The sequence below is a fragment of the Cervus elaphus genome, chromosome 20 (assembly GCF_910594005.1).
Source record: "Cervus elaphus chromosome 20, mCerEla1.1, whole genome shotgun sequence".
Taxonomy (NCBI): Eukaryota; Metazoa; Chordata; class Mammalia; order Artiodactyla; family Cervidae; genus Cervus; species Cervus elaphus.
In genome coordinates this window covers 68,572,431-68,588,338 of record NC_057834.1, presented here as the reverse complement: position 1 = coordinate 68,588,338, position 15,908 = coordinate 68,572,431, and the positions used below count along the sequence as shown (strand labels likewise).

Below are 15,908 nucleotides of genomic sequence, written 5' to 3'. Positions count from 1 at the left end.
TTTAAAAAAATTATAAGGAAAACAATATATATTTATGGTACATAACCAAAGTACTGCAATGAAAATGAAATTTGAAAACTGAATGAAGAGTGTTGATTATGTAGATTGCAAGGCTCAGATAATTTACATGTGATGAAAATTACAGTATCAGTTTTCAAATTAATGGCATTATCAATCATCACATTTCTCTGAATCAGTCCTTTTATGAGATTATCACAGAGACAAGAGAAGATGGACCAAAAGATTAGTGACCCTTTTATCCTTTTCATCTCATCACAAGCCACAAGTGGCTTAACTTGTCATCAGAAAATACACTTATCAAAATTTCCATCAGCACAGTCTGGAAATATTGCACTGCAAGGCCTCTTTGACTTGATTCTGGATCTCTCTTATTAGTGATTATCTGGATGTACCTAGCAAGCAATGAAGAAAAGAAAGTGATGGCATCTCTCCCCACAGAACTGTCTGAAATTGCCAATGCTGAGAATGTTGAAAAAGAATAATAATCATCACAATGCTGAAATGAATGTGTGATATAAGTACCTCTTAATTACACTAACTTCCCAACACTGATAAGATCACTGAAACAGCATTCTACTGGTTAGCCAAAAGGAATAGCTGGGGAAAAAAAAAATTTGTTCCTTGGAATAAGCAATTCAAATATTTTAATGTCAAAATGAACAAATCTTAAAGCAACGTGACACACTATATATTTTACTTTTTATTTGTTTGTTGTTACTTTTATTAAAACTAGAATGTAATTTCCACAAGAGAAGGAATTTTCCTATATTTTGTTCTCTGCTGTGTTCTTAGGGCATTAAACAGTACCTGACCATAACAGGCACTCAATGAATGAATAAAAATCACATTATATGTAGAGTTTTAGATTTGCATAAGTATTCAAATTAAACAAAAGAAAGACTTCATAGATTTTTTTCCTGGGCTAAAGGGCCAGACCTTCTCTAGTATGCAGTAGCTCCTTTGATGAGTACTACTTTATTGATACAGTTCTTAAAAACTGGGGAAGATGATAAGCATATCTCAATTTCATTTGAAATGACTATTAGTAATACATACTTTAGTGTATTATTTAAATATTATAAAGTAATATTTCTCTTAGTGCAGGCTTCCCTGGTGGCTCAGATAGTAAAGAATCTGCCTGCAATGAGGGAGACCTGGGTTTGATCCCTGGGTTGGGAAGATACCCTGGAGAAGGGCGTGGAAATCCACTCCAGTATTCTTGCCTGGAAAATCCCCAAGGACAGAGGAGCCTAGTGGGCTACAGTTCATGGGGTCGCAAAGAGTCAGAAACAACTCAGTAACTAAGTATTAGTCTGAGGGACTAATATTTCTATTAAGCATATTTAATATTTAAAATTGATAAACTGAGTAGTAGCTATCATGCCATCCTTGTTAGAATAATTAAGTATTGGCTGCTATTAGGCAGCCATGAGGCGCAGGAGCGGCAGAGAGGAGAGAGGAGATGCCCCACTTCTAAGGTCAGGAGCAGCAGCTGCGCTTTGCTGGAGCGGCCGTGAAGAAATACCCCACGTCCAAGGTAAGAGAAACCCCAGCAAGACAGCAGGCACTGAGAGAGGGCATCAGAGGGCAGACAGACTGAAATCACAATCACAGAAAACCAGCCAATCTGATCACATGGACCACAGCCTTATCTAACTCAATGAAATTAAGCCATGTTATGTGGGGCCACCCAACATGGACGGGTCATGGTGGAGAGGTCTGACAGAATGTGGTCCCCTGGAGAAGGGAATGGCAAACCACTTCAATATTCTTGCCTTGAGAACCCCATGAACAGTATGAAAAGGCAAAAAGATAGGACACTGAAAGATGAATTCCCCAAGTGGGTAGGTGGCCAATATGCTACTGGAGATCAGTGGAGAAATAACTCCAGAAAGAATGAAGGGATGGAGCCAAAGCAAAAACAACACCCAGTTGTGGATGTGACTGGTGATAGAAGTAAGGTCCAATGCTACAAAGAGCAATATTGCATAGGAACCTGGAATGTTAGGTGCATGAATCAAGGCAAATTGGAAGTGGTCAAACAGGAGATGGCAAGAGTGAATGTCAACATTCTAAAAATCAGCAAACTAAACTGGATTGGAATAGGTGAATTTAACTCAGATGGCCATTATATCTACCACATTGGGCAGGAATCCCTTAGAAGAAAGGGAGTAGCTATCATAGTCAACAAGAGAGTCTGAAATGCAGTACTTGGATGCAATCTTAAAAATGACAGAATGATCTATGTTGGTTTCCAGGCAAACCATTGATATCACGGTAATCCAAGTCTATGCCACAACCAGTTAATGCTGAAGAAGCTGAAGTTGAACGGTTCTGTGAAGACCTACAAGACCTTCTAGAACTAGCACCCAAAAAAGACGTCCTTTTTATTTTAGGGTACTGGAATGCAAAAGTAGGAAGGCAAGAAACACCTAGAGTAACAGGCAAATTTGGCCTTGGAGTACAGAATGAAGCAGGGCAAAGGCTAATAGAGTTTTGCCAGGAGAATGCACTGGTCATAGAAAACACCCTCTTCCAACAACACAAGAAAAGACTCTACACATGGATATCACTAGATGGCCAACACTGAAATCAGATTGATTATATACTTTGCAGCCAAAGATGGAGAAGTTCTATACAGTCAGCAAAAACAAAAACAGGAGCTGACTGTGGTTCAGACCATGAACTCCTTATTGCCAAATTCAGACTTAAATTGAAGTAGGAAAACCACTAGACCATATAGGTATGAACTAAATCAAATCCCTTATGACTATACATTGGAGTGAGAAACAGATTTAAGGGACTAGATCTGATAGACAGAATGCCTGATGAACTATGGACAGAGGTTCACGACATTGCACAGGAGACAGTGATCAAGACCATCCCCAAGAAAAAGAAATGCAAAAAAATCAAAATGAGGCCTTACAAATAGCTTGGAAAAGAAGAGAAGCGAAAAGCAAAGGAGAAAAGGAAAGATATTTCCATTTGAATGTAGAGTTCCAAAGAATAGCAAGGAGAGATAAGAAAGATTTCCTCAGCGGTCAATGCAAAGAAATAGAGGAAAACAATAGAATGAGAAAGACTAGAGATCCCTTCAAGAAAATTAGAGATACCAAGGGAACATTTCATGCAAAGATGGGCTCAATAAAGGACAGAAATGGTAGGGACCTAACAGAAGCAGAAGATATTAAGAAGAGGTGGCAAGAATACACAGAAGAACTATGCAAAAAAGATCTTCATTACCCAGATAATCATGATGGTGTGATCACTCACCTAGAGCCAGACATCCTAGAATATGAAGTCAAGTGGGCCTTAGGAAGCGTCACTATGAACAAAGCTACTAGAGGTGATGGAATTACAGTTAAGCTCTTTCAAATCCTAAAAGATGATGCTGTGAAAGTGCTGCACTCCATATGCCAGCAAATTTGGGAAAGCTAGCAGTGGCCACAGGACTGGAAAAGATCAGTTTTCATTCCAATCCCAAAGAAAGGCAATGACAAAGAATGCTCAAACTACCGCACAATTACACTCATCTCACATGCTAGTAAAGCAATGCTCAAAATTCTCCAAGCCAGGCTTCAGCAATATGTGAACCGTGAACTTCCAGATGTTCAAGCTGGCTTTAGAAAAGGCAGAGGAAACAGAGATCAAATTGCCAACATTCGCTGGATCATCGAAAAAGCAAGAGAGTTCCAGAAAAACATCTATTTCTGCTTTATTGACTATACCAAAGCCTTTGACTGTGTGGATCACTATAAACTGTGTAAAATTCTGAAAGAGATGACAATATCAGACCACATGACATGCCTCTTGAGAAACATGTATGCAGGTCAGGAAGCAACAGTTAGAACTGGACATGGAACAACAGACTGGTTCCAAATAGGAAAAGGAGTACATCAAGGCTGTATATTGTCACCCTGATTATTTAACTTATATGCAGAGTACATCATGAGAAATGCTGGGCTGGATGAAGCACAAGCTGGAATCAAGATTGCCGGGAGAAATAATAACCTCAGATATGCAAATGACACCACCCTTGTGGCAGAAAGCGAAGAAGAACAAAAGAGTCTCCTGATGAAAGTAAAAGAGGAGAGTGAGAAAGTTGGCTTAAAGCTCAACATTCAGAAAACTAAGATCATGGCATCCGGTCCCATCACTTCATGGCAAACAGATGGGGAAACAGTGGAAACAGTGGCTGACTATATTTTTCTGGGCTCCAAAATCACTGCAGATGGTGACTGCAGCCATGAAATTAAAAGACGCTTACTCCTTGGAAGGAAAGTTATGGCCAACCTAGATAGCATATTAAAAAGCAGAGACATTACTTTGTCAACAAAGGTCTGTCTAGTCGAGCTTATGGTTTTTCCAGTGCTCATGTATGGATGTAAGAGTTGGACTATAAAGAAAGCTGAGCACCGAAGAATTGATGCTTTTGAACTGTGGTGTTGGAGAAGACTCTTGAGAGTCCCTTGGACTGCAACGAGATTCAACTAGTCCATTTGAAAAGACCCTGATGCTGGGAAAGATTGAGGACAGGAGGAGAAGGGGATGACAGAGGATGAGATGGTTGAATGGCATCACCGACTCATTGGACATGGGTTTGGGTGAACTCCAGGAGTTGGTGATGGACAGGGAGGCTTGGCGTGCTGCAGTTCATGGGGTCGCAGAGTCAGATACAACTGAGGGACTGAACTGAACTGAACTGAATCAATAGAATAACAAGTATAATAAAATTCTCAGTGACTATATTAAAATTGCAAAATATGAAAAAATTACTTTAGAACTTAACTTTCAAATAGACATTTTTAAGGAAAATCTAATGCTGCAATTCAAATGATTTCCTCTCTCACTATTATTTATTTCTATTAGAAGACATCTATATATTTAAATTGTCAAATTATCTTAATACTTCAGTTAAACATTATACACATATTACATACATATATATTACATACATACACTTATACATGTCCTACAATTCATATAAGAAATTACTTGGTGTAATTCTCCACTAAATGATGTCATTAATACCTTTTGCTGATTTCATGGAATTATAATTATCATAATTATCATGCTGGTCATTAGTACTGTCTTAAGTAGCTTATATGTTACTAGTTCTACAAAGATCTGCCCAATATTCTATTAACATTCATTGACAGACTGGTGCTGAAACCACTGAACTGGAGAGATCCTTGAAAATGCAATAAATGTCTGCTGAATTGAAACTACTGACTATTGGTAGTTACAAAGTAAAAATCTATATTGTTTAAACAATTTCCAAAAAAAAAAAACTCACAACCTCTCAAGGAATTAAAATCTTCACTCTTAGGATATTCTTTAGTTCTAATCTGAAGCCCTTATAGTTCCCATCCTCTTGTTCTGTACTCAGTGGAAATGTTCAATAAATATTTGTTAAACGCTATCCTCTTGTTCTGCACTCACTAAAGATGGAAAACAGTTAGTCATCTTTCTTTTGTAAGAACCCTTCACTCAAAGACTGTTATTAACTCCATACTCTTATAGTCTCAAGTTTGAACAATCCAATTCTTTAGCCTTGCTTCATCATTCTGATTTGTTTTCAACTCTCAATTTACACACGTGCTTATCTCAGGAATCCACTTTAGTTCTCAACTTTCCTTCTTAGCAGTGGGGCTCAAAACTGGACAACCTGTTCTATGCATTTAACCAATTTTGAACATAATCAACAAAATATTGCTTTAGAGCTTCTTACTATAGCAATAACTCCCTCTCAAACAGCCTGATTAAGATGCTTTTAGGAACTAAAGTGATACTTTGACGCACTAGAACTTACAGACTTAGTGGCAGAAGCTCTTTTCCCTCATAGTAAGTAATATGTTTTCCTTTAGTAATTCTGTAGAGTTGGATAATAATTTTCCTCAGCACAAGCTGATTACATGTAAACTGAATACAATTTTAAGACAACAAAACAAAGTAAAAAGTGACACCCATGTGCCATTACATGGTGGATTTGAATAATTCCATCCTCTTTCCCAAATTCATTATTCATGGAAGTTTCTGACAATCCCCAGTGAACAATACATCTGCTGCATGAGAACTTTTATTTCCTCAGCTAAGTTGGAACTGGAAACTTGATTTTTTAAAACACTTATCATAGCATATAATCAGGCTTACCTTGGTTAGTTATTAATTAGATTAAATTATATCCACACTTCTCTCCTTAAAAAGTCAAATGTTCACTACTGAGTGAGCAATACTCTGAAACAGACACTTCATAACATTTCCATATATAAATCATTTATATGTATTTTACATATATTTGGTATATTTACATTGGTATATTAAAATATACCAATATTTTATTGGTATAGATTTATTAGAAATAAATTGATAATTCTTTTAGAGTATATCCTGTATGTTCTAGCTCTCTGGCTTTGTAAAAATTACATTTTAATAGAGAGAGAAATGACATAAATATATACTCAAAATATCTATTTAAAATATGATAAATTACACACTTCAAATGTCACCATTTAATACTGTTAGCCTCATATACTGTTAAAACACTTTAGGGAAAGACAGGATGGTAATGTGATAGTGAGGGAAATGGACCTAGGAAAAACAGAATAGCCAGGGACAGCCTAGTTTCTAAGGTCATGATACAGGAAAAAGGAATTGCAAAAATTCTGAGATGGCTATGAACTTGACTAATTCCAAATAAAAGAAAGTGTTCTTTTACATTTGATATCATGCTTAACGGTAGAGGTTAGAACAGGAGAGGCGGACAGGGCTCAGATCATAAAGAAACTTGCTAAACTACGGTAAGAAGTTTGTAATTTACTGGAATTACAACATGAACACAGGAAAACACTTAATTCAGCATCACTGTTTAAAAAGCGTAAGAAAATCATCATATAATACTTTGTCCTCTTTAATTATTTTTGTTTAGTAATTTTTTAACTTCTTAAAATACTAATTCATCATGTGCTTCTGGAATACACATATTCATCAGGAAATACAGATTTCTAAAATACTGCACAAGAGATAAATCACCTTTTAGCTTGTAGAATTAAATAAGATGACTAAATAGGGAGGGATGAATGAATATCCTAGTCATCACTTTTAGTTAGCCACTCTCAGATCTAACTTGCACCACTGATATATCACTAAGAATCAGTGTTATATTTCCAACTTATTAATTGAAATTCAGAACTGGGCTAAGTCATACAATCAAAAGGGTGGAGTACAAGGAAGTGCATTCATATTCTCCTGTGAGAACACCAAAATCACAACTATTTGCTGAAGAAACACCAACAGGAGGACCTTGGAACCCACAAAAAAAAAGATACTTCACATACAAAAACAAAGAAGAAGCCACAATAAGATGACACAAGGAGCACAATCAAGTTAAAATAAAATCCCATACCCACCAGGGGGCGACCCACAAACTGGAGAACAATAATACCAAAGAATTTCTCTCAATATTGTAAGATTCTTGGCCCCAAAACAGTAGAATGGGAAAGACTAGAGATCTCTTCAAGAAAACTAGAGATACCAAGGAAACATTTCATGCAAAGATGGGCACAATATAGGACAGAAATGGTATGGACCTAACAGAGGCAGAAGATATTAAGAAGAGGTCACAAGGATACACAGAAGAACTTAAAGACCTTAATGACCCAGGTAACTATGATGCTGTGATCATTCACCTAGAGCCAGATGTCCTGGAGTCTGAAGTCAAGTGGACCTTAGGCAGTATCATTACGAGCAAAGCTAAAGGAGGTGATGGAATTCCAGTTGAGCTATTTCAAATCCAAAAAGATGAGGCTGTGAAAGTCCTGCTACTCAATATACCTAATTACATAAACTCAACAGATTTGCTATGAGTGTAATTGCATATATCTAATTACATATACTTTAGAATTTTTAAGACAGTCTTTTGTATCCTGTAAATGTGAATTTTGATGGAATAACTGCTAATAAAAGTATACTGAAACAGTGAAAAAAAAAAATTGCTCTTTGAGGAAGACATGGTCGCCACTGCACCGAAGCTCCCTGAGGCCCGCTCCTGCTCCTAACTCACCGCTGTTTGCTCTCGTGCACAAACACGTTGGTCAGGAAGCTGCGTTGCAGCCACGGCCTTTAAAGACACCAGTAAGACTCCCGTGGAGCCAGAGGTGGCCATTCACTGGATTAGGATCACCCTCACCAGCCACAGCGCAAAGACTCTGGAGAAGGTGTGTGCTGACCTGATCAGAGGCACGAAGGAAAAAATCTCAAAGTGAAAGGACAAGTTCGGATGCCTACCAAGACTCTGAGAATAACTACAAGGAAAACTCGTTGTGGTGAAGGTTCTAAGACTTGGGCTCAGTTCCAAATGAGGATCCACAAGTGACTCATTGACCTGCACAGCCCTTCTGAAATTGTCAAGAAGATCACTCCCATCAGTACTGAGCCAGGAGTCAAGGTCGGAGTCACCACTGCCGATGCCTAAATCAACCTTTTTAATAAATTGATAATCATTTGTTTAAAAAAATTACATAAGTGCATAATTACATATGCACTCAATAGCAAATCTGGAAAATTCAGCAGTGGCCACAGGACTGGAAAAGGTCAGTTTTCATTCCAATCCCAAAAAAGGCAATGCCAAAGAATGCTCAAGCTACCGCACAACTGCACTCATCTCACATGCTAGCAAAGTAATGCTCAAAATTCTCCAAGCCAGGCTTCAACAGCACGTGAACCAAGAACTTCCAGATGTTCAAGCTGGATTTAGAAAAGGCAGAAGAACGAGAGATCAAATTGCTAACATCCGTTGGTCCATTGAAAAAGCAAGAGAATTCCAGAAAAACATCTACTTCTACTTTATTGACTACACCAAATCTTTTGACTGTGTGGATCAAAACAAACTGTGGAAAATTCTGAAAGAGATGGGAATACCAGACCACTTGACCCATCTCCTGAGAAATCTGTATGCAGGTCAAGAAGCAACAGTTAGAACTGGACATGGAACAACAGACTGGTTCCAAATTGGGAAAGGAGTACGTCAAAGTTGTATACTGTCACCCTGCTTATTTAACTTATATGCAGAGTACATAATATGAAATGCCAGGCTGGATGAAGCACAAGCTGGAATCAAGATTGCTGGGAGAAATATCAATAACCTCAGATATGAATATGACAGCACCCTTATGGCAGAAAGTGAAGAGGAACCAAAGAGCCTCTTGATGAAAGTGAAAGAGAAGAATGAAAAAGTCGGCTTCAAACTCAACAATCAAAAAACGAAAATCATGGCATCCAGTCCCATCACTTCATGGCAAATAGATGGAGAAACAATGGAAACAGTGAGAGACTTTATTTTCTTGGGTTCCATAATCACTGCAGATGGTGACTGCAGGCATGAAGTTAAAAGATACTTGCTCCTTGGAATAAAACCTATGAACAACCTAGACAACATATTAAAAAGCAGAGAAATTACCTTGATGACAAAGGTCCGCCTAGTCAAAGCTGTAGTTTTTCCAGTGGTCATGTATGGATGTGAGAGTTGGACTATAAAGAAAGCTGAGCGCCAAAGAATTGATGCTTTTGAACTGCAGTGTTGGAGAAAACTCTTGAGAGTCCCTTGGACTGCAAGGAGATCAAACCAGTCAGTCCTAAAGGAAATCAGTCCTGAGTATTCATTGGAATGACTGATGCTGAAGCTGAAACTCCAGTACTTTGGCCACCTGATGCAAAGAGCTGACTCATTAGAGAAGACCCTGATGCTGGAAAAGACTGAAGGCAGGAGAAGGAGATGACAGAGGACGAGATGGTTGCATAGCATCACTGACTAAATATGTATGATTTTGAGCAAGCTCCAGGGGACGGTAAAGGAATTAAAGCCTGGTGTGCTGCAGTTCATGAGGTCCACGGGGTTGCAAAGGGTTGGACATGACTGAGCAAATGAACAACAAATACTCCCATATTTCGTAAAAATCTACAAGTATAACTGAGACTGAAACAACACACCAAAATATTTGTGAACTTATTTCTGAGGGTTAAGATTTCAAGTGATCCCATTTTTCTGTGTTCTATGTATTTCCTAAAATTCTCTACATTATCAAAAATTCTTTAATAGCTAACTCTTACTGAGTTTTTGTTCTGTACCAGACATTGTTTTAAGTTCTTTTATGTCTTAATTTTTTAAAACCCTATCATCTCCCTCTAAAAGAGCCATTACTAAATTTGTTTTCTCAGATTGGGGAAGTGTTGTAAAGGGGTTAAATAACTTGCCTAAAGTTTCTTAGGTAGTAACTGATAGCACTCATTTCTGAACTTTACAAGTATGGTATCAGGACCTGAACTACACACTCAACATTCCACAAATAGGAATAGAATTATCTTCTATAATTCTCAAAGCATTATAATAGTTATATTAAAGCTTAAAAGGAACAAACTTGATGAATATAAAGACTGCCATGTTTGCATTTATCATCAAGCTCAGTTCTATCTCCATGCATATTTACAGGAAAAAAAATATGGACAAATATTCTGTAGAAATGTTTGAAAAAGCTTTTCTTAAAGACAGGAGTCTCCTCCAAACTTTTAATTTTGTGACTTTCCTTTAACAACAACAAATCACGTGTTCTTGTTGTCCTCAGGAGCACTAAGAAATTTCCTGCCTGAGAAGTAAATGACTGAGGGGAAAAATTACAGACCATTATGGCATGCTAATAATCCAAATTAGATAAACAAACACAAGCAATGGAAAGGAAGAAAGAGCAAATGCATTCAGCAGAGAATGGTGATAAAGTGTAATGGACAGCTCATTCTCCACAGCTAAAATTGCACAAGCTGAGCTGTCTAAGGGAAATGAGTCATCTAATTTTCAAGTTATAAGGGAATCTTACAGAATATTCTGAGTTTGAAAAGCTAACACTGCAGACAAATGAAATAGGACTCCAAATATCGGATTAAAATCACACACGATTACAACTGATATAGAATATTTTCCTCTCTTACAAATGGTTAAATGCATGGTAAATTTCCAGTTTTCTGTGTTATTTAAATTCCAAAGTAGGTATTAATTAATGAAGTAAATTAAGGTTAACTAAAATTTTAGTTATGAAAATGAAGTTTAAAACTCTCTGTTATGACATTATTCACTTCTACAGTGCTTCTTCTTCTTCAAGCTGGGCTTCAGCAATACGTGAACCATGAACTTCCAGATGTTTAAGCTGGTTTTAGAAAGAGCAGAGGAACGAGCGATCAAAATGCCAACATCTGCTGGATCATCGAAAAAGCAAGAGAGTTCCAGAAAAACGTCTATTTCTGCTTTATTGACTATGCCAAAGCCTTTGACTGTGTGGATCACATTAAACTGTGGAAAATTCTGAAAGAGATGGGAATACCAGACCACCTGACCTGCCTCTTAAGAAACCTATATGCAGGTCAGGAAGCAACAGTTAGAACTGGACATGAACAACAGACTTGTTCCAAATAGGAAAGGAAGTACATCAAGGGTGTATATTGTCATCCTGCTTATTTAACTTATATGTAGACTACATCATGAGAAACTCTGGGCTGGAGGAAGCAGAGCTGGAATCAAGATTGCCGGGCAAATATGAATAACCTCAGATATGCAGATGACACCACTCTTATGGCAAAAAGTGAAGAAGAACTAATGAGCTTCTTGATGAAAGTGAAAGAGGAGAGTGAAAAAGTTGGCTTGAAGCTCAGCATTCAGAAAACTAAGATCATGGCATCCGGTCCCATCACTTCACGGCAAATAGATGGAGAAACAGTAGAAACAGTGGCCAACTATTTTTCTGGGCTTCAAAATCACTGCAGATGGTGACTGCAGCCATGAAATTACAAGATGATTACTCCTTGAAAGGCAAGTAAGTTATGGCCAACCTAGACAGCATATTGAAAAGCAGAGACAATTTTTTGTCAACGAAGTTCCGTCTAATCAAGGCTATGGTTTTTCCAGTGGTCATGTATGGATGTGAGAGTTGGGCTATAAAGAAAGCTAAGCGCTGAAGAATTGGTACTTTTGAACTGTGGTGTTGGAGAAGACTCTTGAGAGTCCCTTGGACTGCAATGAGATCCAACCAGTCCATCCTAAAGGAAATCAGTCCTGAATATTCATGGGAACGACTGATGTTGAAGCTGAAACTCCAATACTTTGGCCACCTGATATGAAGAACTGACTCATTGGAAAAGACTCTGATGCTGGGAAAGATTGAGGGCAGGTGGAGAAGCGGACGACAGAGGATGAGATGGTTGGATGGCATCACCGATTCAATGGACATGGGTTTGGTTGAACTCTGGCAGTTGGCGATGGATAGGGAGGCCTGGCGTGCTGCGGTTCATGGGGCCGCAAAGAGTCGGACACGACTAAGCAACTGAACTGAACTGAAGGATCAAAATTAAGAACTAAACTATCTCCTAGCTTCTTAAAATTAATAATTCTCACATTAAAAATTAATGCTCTATTTTCATTTTCTTTCTGTTTTCTTTCTGTTTTCACTAAGTAGTATTATGACTTAAATGGTGCTTGCTATGTGCAATAGGGTGTCACATTTGCTAACAATATTATTATTACATGTGATTAGTATTATCAATATTAGTATAAATTAACATCATCCTCATTTTATAGATGAAGAAACTGAGCACCAAACAGTAGCAATAACCTTCCTAATATCAGGGAGCTGGCAATTTTCTTTTTTTTTTTTTTACAGAGCTAGTAATTTTCTAAACTCAGTTTCCCCATCTTTAAAGTAGAACACAATATACTAAATGCAATGCATTATAATAATTCTTATTCTTTATTAATATTATCCAAATTGTAAAAGTACAGTTATAGCCAATGAGCACTGAGCATCTGCATTTTCTAAAAGGTAATCTTCATTTTGAAATTGCTATGTAGAACGGCAACTTTCTATTCATCTTACTGAAATTCAATGGATCTGATGCTCACACAGCAACCTTCTGATTATTGTTTGACTTTCAGTGGAGTTCCTTTCTCAGTAGTGATGACATCTCAGATTAAATCAAGAGCATAATTTTGATGATGATTTAATACCCCATGTAGTCAAACACAAGCAGAAAATAATAATAATCAGTGTTCTAATACATGGAAGAGTTACTTTCCTTATTATAAATTAATAAACTGGTACACAGAAAGTTAGCAAGAACCAGTCCCATATATTTCCCTCAGAAATAGCTTAGGCTTATTAGTGAGAACCAACTGTCCATCAATACCCACATCCCACAGTACATTCTTTCTATCTTGACATCACCTACAGGCATATGTCTCCCTAAACCCATTAATCCCATTCTGGATTAATGATTCCATAGAAGCACATTCTAGCACTTGAGCATCTGTCTATCATGTTATTTCTCTTATATTACAGTTCTTTATTAATGGGTTTCTCTCTCTCACTTGACTAAGTATTCCTCTGTGTTTAAAAGTTCATGTATAACCCAGTGTTTGGTCAATAGTAGGTGCTCAATATCCACTTACTGGATTAATTAATGATTGATTTTTATTTAATTCAACTCTTCAGGAACTTCTATGCTATTAGTTGAGTCCTGTGAAGTCTTTACAACTTTAGACTCAATAAAATCCTTGGGTATTGTCATACTTAAGTTTCTGAACTAGGTGAATCACTGTGAAAAGAATAATTAAGATTCTCCTGCCAAATGCCGGCACATCTGATGAGCAGTAACCTTTATAAAATTTCTGAGTACAATTTCAAGGCTCATTTTTTTCCTATCTAAGTATAAGACATACTACACCACAACTAGCCTAGAATCTAAACTAGAATACTGAGTAAAAATGCTTAATAAATGTACTAAACTGGATAAATAAATTAACAGCCATCACTTATTTAACATTTAATTTTTCTTTCAAAATATAATCTACACAGTCTTCAATTATCTTCAGAATACACTTATATTAGAAGGTGGACATAAAGGATGTCATCAGATACTAAGAAAGCATCAGAAAACACGTGAGTCACATGACTCATCTAAAATTGAGTAATTAGCATGAATAGTCTATCTCCATTTTCCAACAAAGATTTGCTTTATGAAACTGTCTTCAAAATACAAGTTATAAGAACAAACCAGGCCACATGGAAGCAAATGTCTTATCCTCACACACACAAAAAATGTATAAGCATAAAAGAATAGCAGGAAATAATAAAGTTGGGAAAACATTCTTAATCACAATGTTTGGTTCTGGGAAAACATTCTAGAGGAAAGAATAAATTGATGAGAAAATTAATCTGATTCAAGAAGAAATTTGGAGGACTAGAATCAACTTTAAGAGAAATCAGATACAAGAACAAATCATTAAAAATATGTACACTTAAAAATCTTTAATAAACAGCTGTAAAGTTCCTTTTAGAAAATACAGAAGAAAAATCTAAATGTGTAAAATATGTTAAGCTGGGAGCTGAAGTTCCAAGATAGTTTCAGTCTTTAGAAGACACATCAAAACATAGTCAGTTTCATATAGCTGCAATGAAACAGCCTTCAAAATACATCAGAAGAATTAAGAACTTCAGATAACAGTAAACAGTGCATTAGATAAAAATTTCAATCTTCAGGGAAGCAGAAAACTGCTTTCACAAGAAGCCAGAGAATGGAAAAGGAAAGGGAACAAACTTATTAAACAAAATAAAACATTAGAAAACTCTAGAGTGTGTATGGAATGATTTTTAAAAGATAAAGAAAGATCAAGTCTTGGGTTGATCTAGCTAAAAATAAGGGCCTGGGCTTCTGTTCTTGGAGAAGATAACATAGATAGGAACTGAATATAAAGAATGCATTAGATCCCAAGGGTCCATGAACAGGTGAATGAATAAATAAGATGTGATACACACACAAACACACAGACACACACACACACAGAGGACAATTACTCAACCATAAAAAGAAGGAAATTTTGCCAATTTTGACAACATGAATGGCCCTGAAGAATATTATGCCTAGTGAAGTAAGTCAGACAGCAGAGGACAAATTATGTTTTCATTTATATGTGGAGTCTAAAAAATAAAACAAATGAACAAATAAAACAGAAACAGATTCATGGACACAGAGAAAACACTAGTGGTTTCTGAGGGGATAGGGATTAAGGTGTACAGCAGAGGGGATATAGTCAATATTTTCAATAACTTTGAATTGAGTATAACCTATAAAAATATCAAATTACTATGTTGTACATTTGAAAATAACACAAAAATTTAACTCGTCTATACTTCAATTAAAATTAATGCATTAGAAAATTGAGCCCTCTTAGAAGATGAATTAAAAGTCATTTTGAAGAAATTAATTGATGCAGCTATGTTACTTCTCTAACAACTCAATAAAAATAAATAAATGCTAACCAAGCTAACTGATGGAGAAGGAAATGGCATCCTACTCCAGTGTTCTTGCCTGGAGAATCCCGTGGCCAGAGGAGCCTGCTGAGCTGCTGTCCATGAGGTCACACAGAGTCAGACACGACTGAAGCGACTTAGCACGCATGCATGCATTGGAGAAGGAAATGGCAACCCACTCCAGTGTTCTTGCTGGAGAATCCCAGGGACGGAGGAGCCTGGTGGGCTGCCGTCTATGGGATCGCACAGAGTTGGACACGACTGAAGCGACTTAGCAGCAGCAGCAACAGCAAGCTAACTGAAGGAGATAAGAAAACTTATGTACTTAAATGTTATATCAAAACTTTCCAAATCGGCAAAGTTTCATTTCAGTCAGAAACACACACATACACACACTGAAAGGGAGATGGAAGCTTCAAGTTTTCCTGAACTGAATTTTTAAAAGTGCATTTTCACAAAGTATCCAGTTTAGAGTGAATTTATTCCATAAAGATAGAGGACAATCTTCCCAACAGAGATGAAAAGATCAGCTATACATTT

The 15,908-nt window shown here is 37.0% G+C and overlaps 1 protein-coding gene and 1 pseudogene across 2 annotated transcripts in view; one reads left to right on the top strand and one right to left on the bottom strand.

Annotated features, from left to right (window-relative positions):
• DPYD (dihydropyrimidine dehydrogenase) overlaps positions 1-15,908 on the bottom strand; it is an 880,709-nt gene that overhangs the window by 784,401 nt on the left and 80,400 nt on the right. The window lies entirely within an intron of this gene.
• Positions 1,450-8,494, top strand: LOC122678274 (annotated as a pseudogene).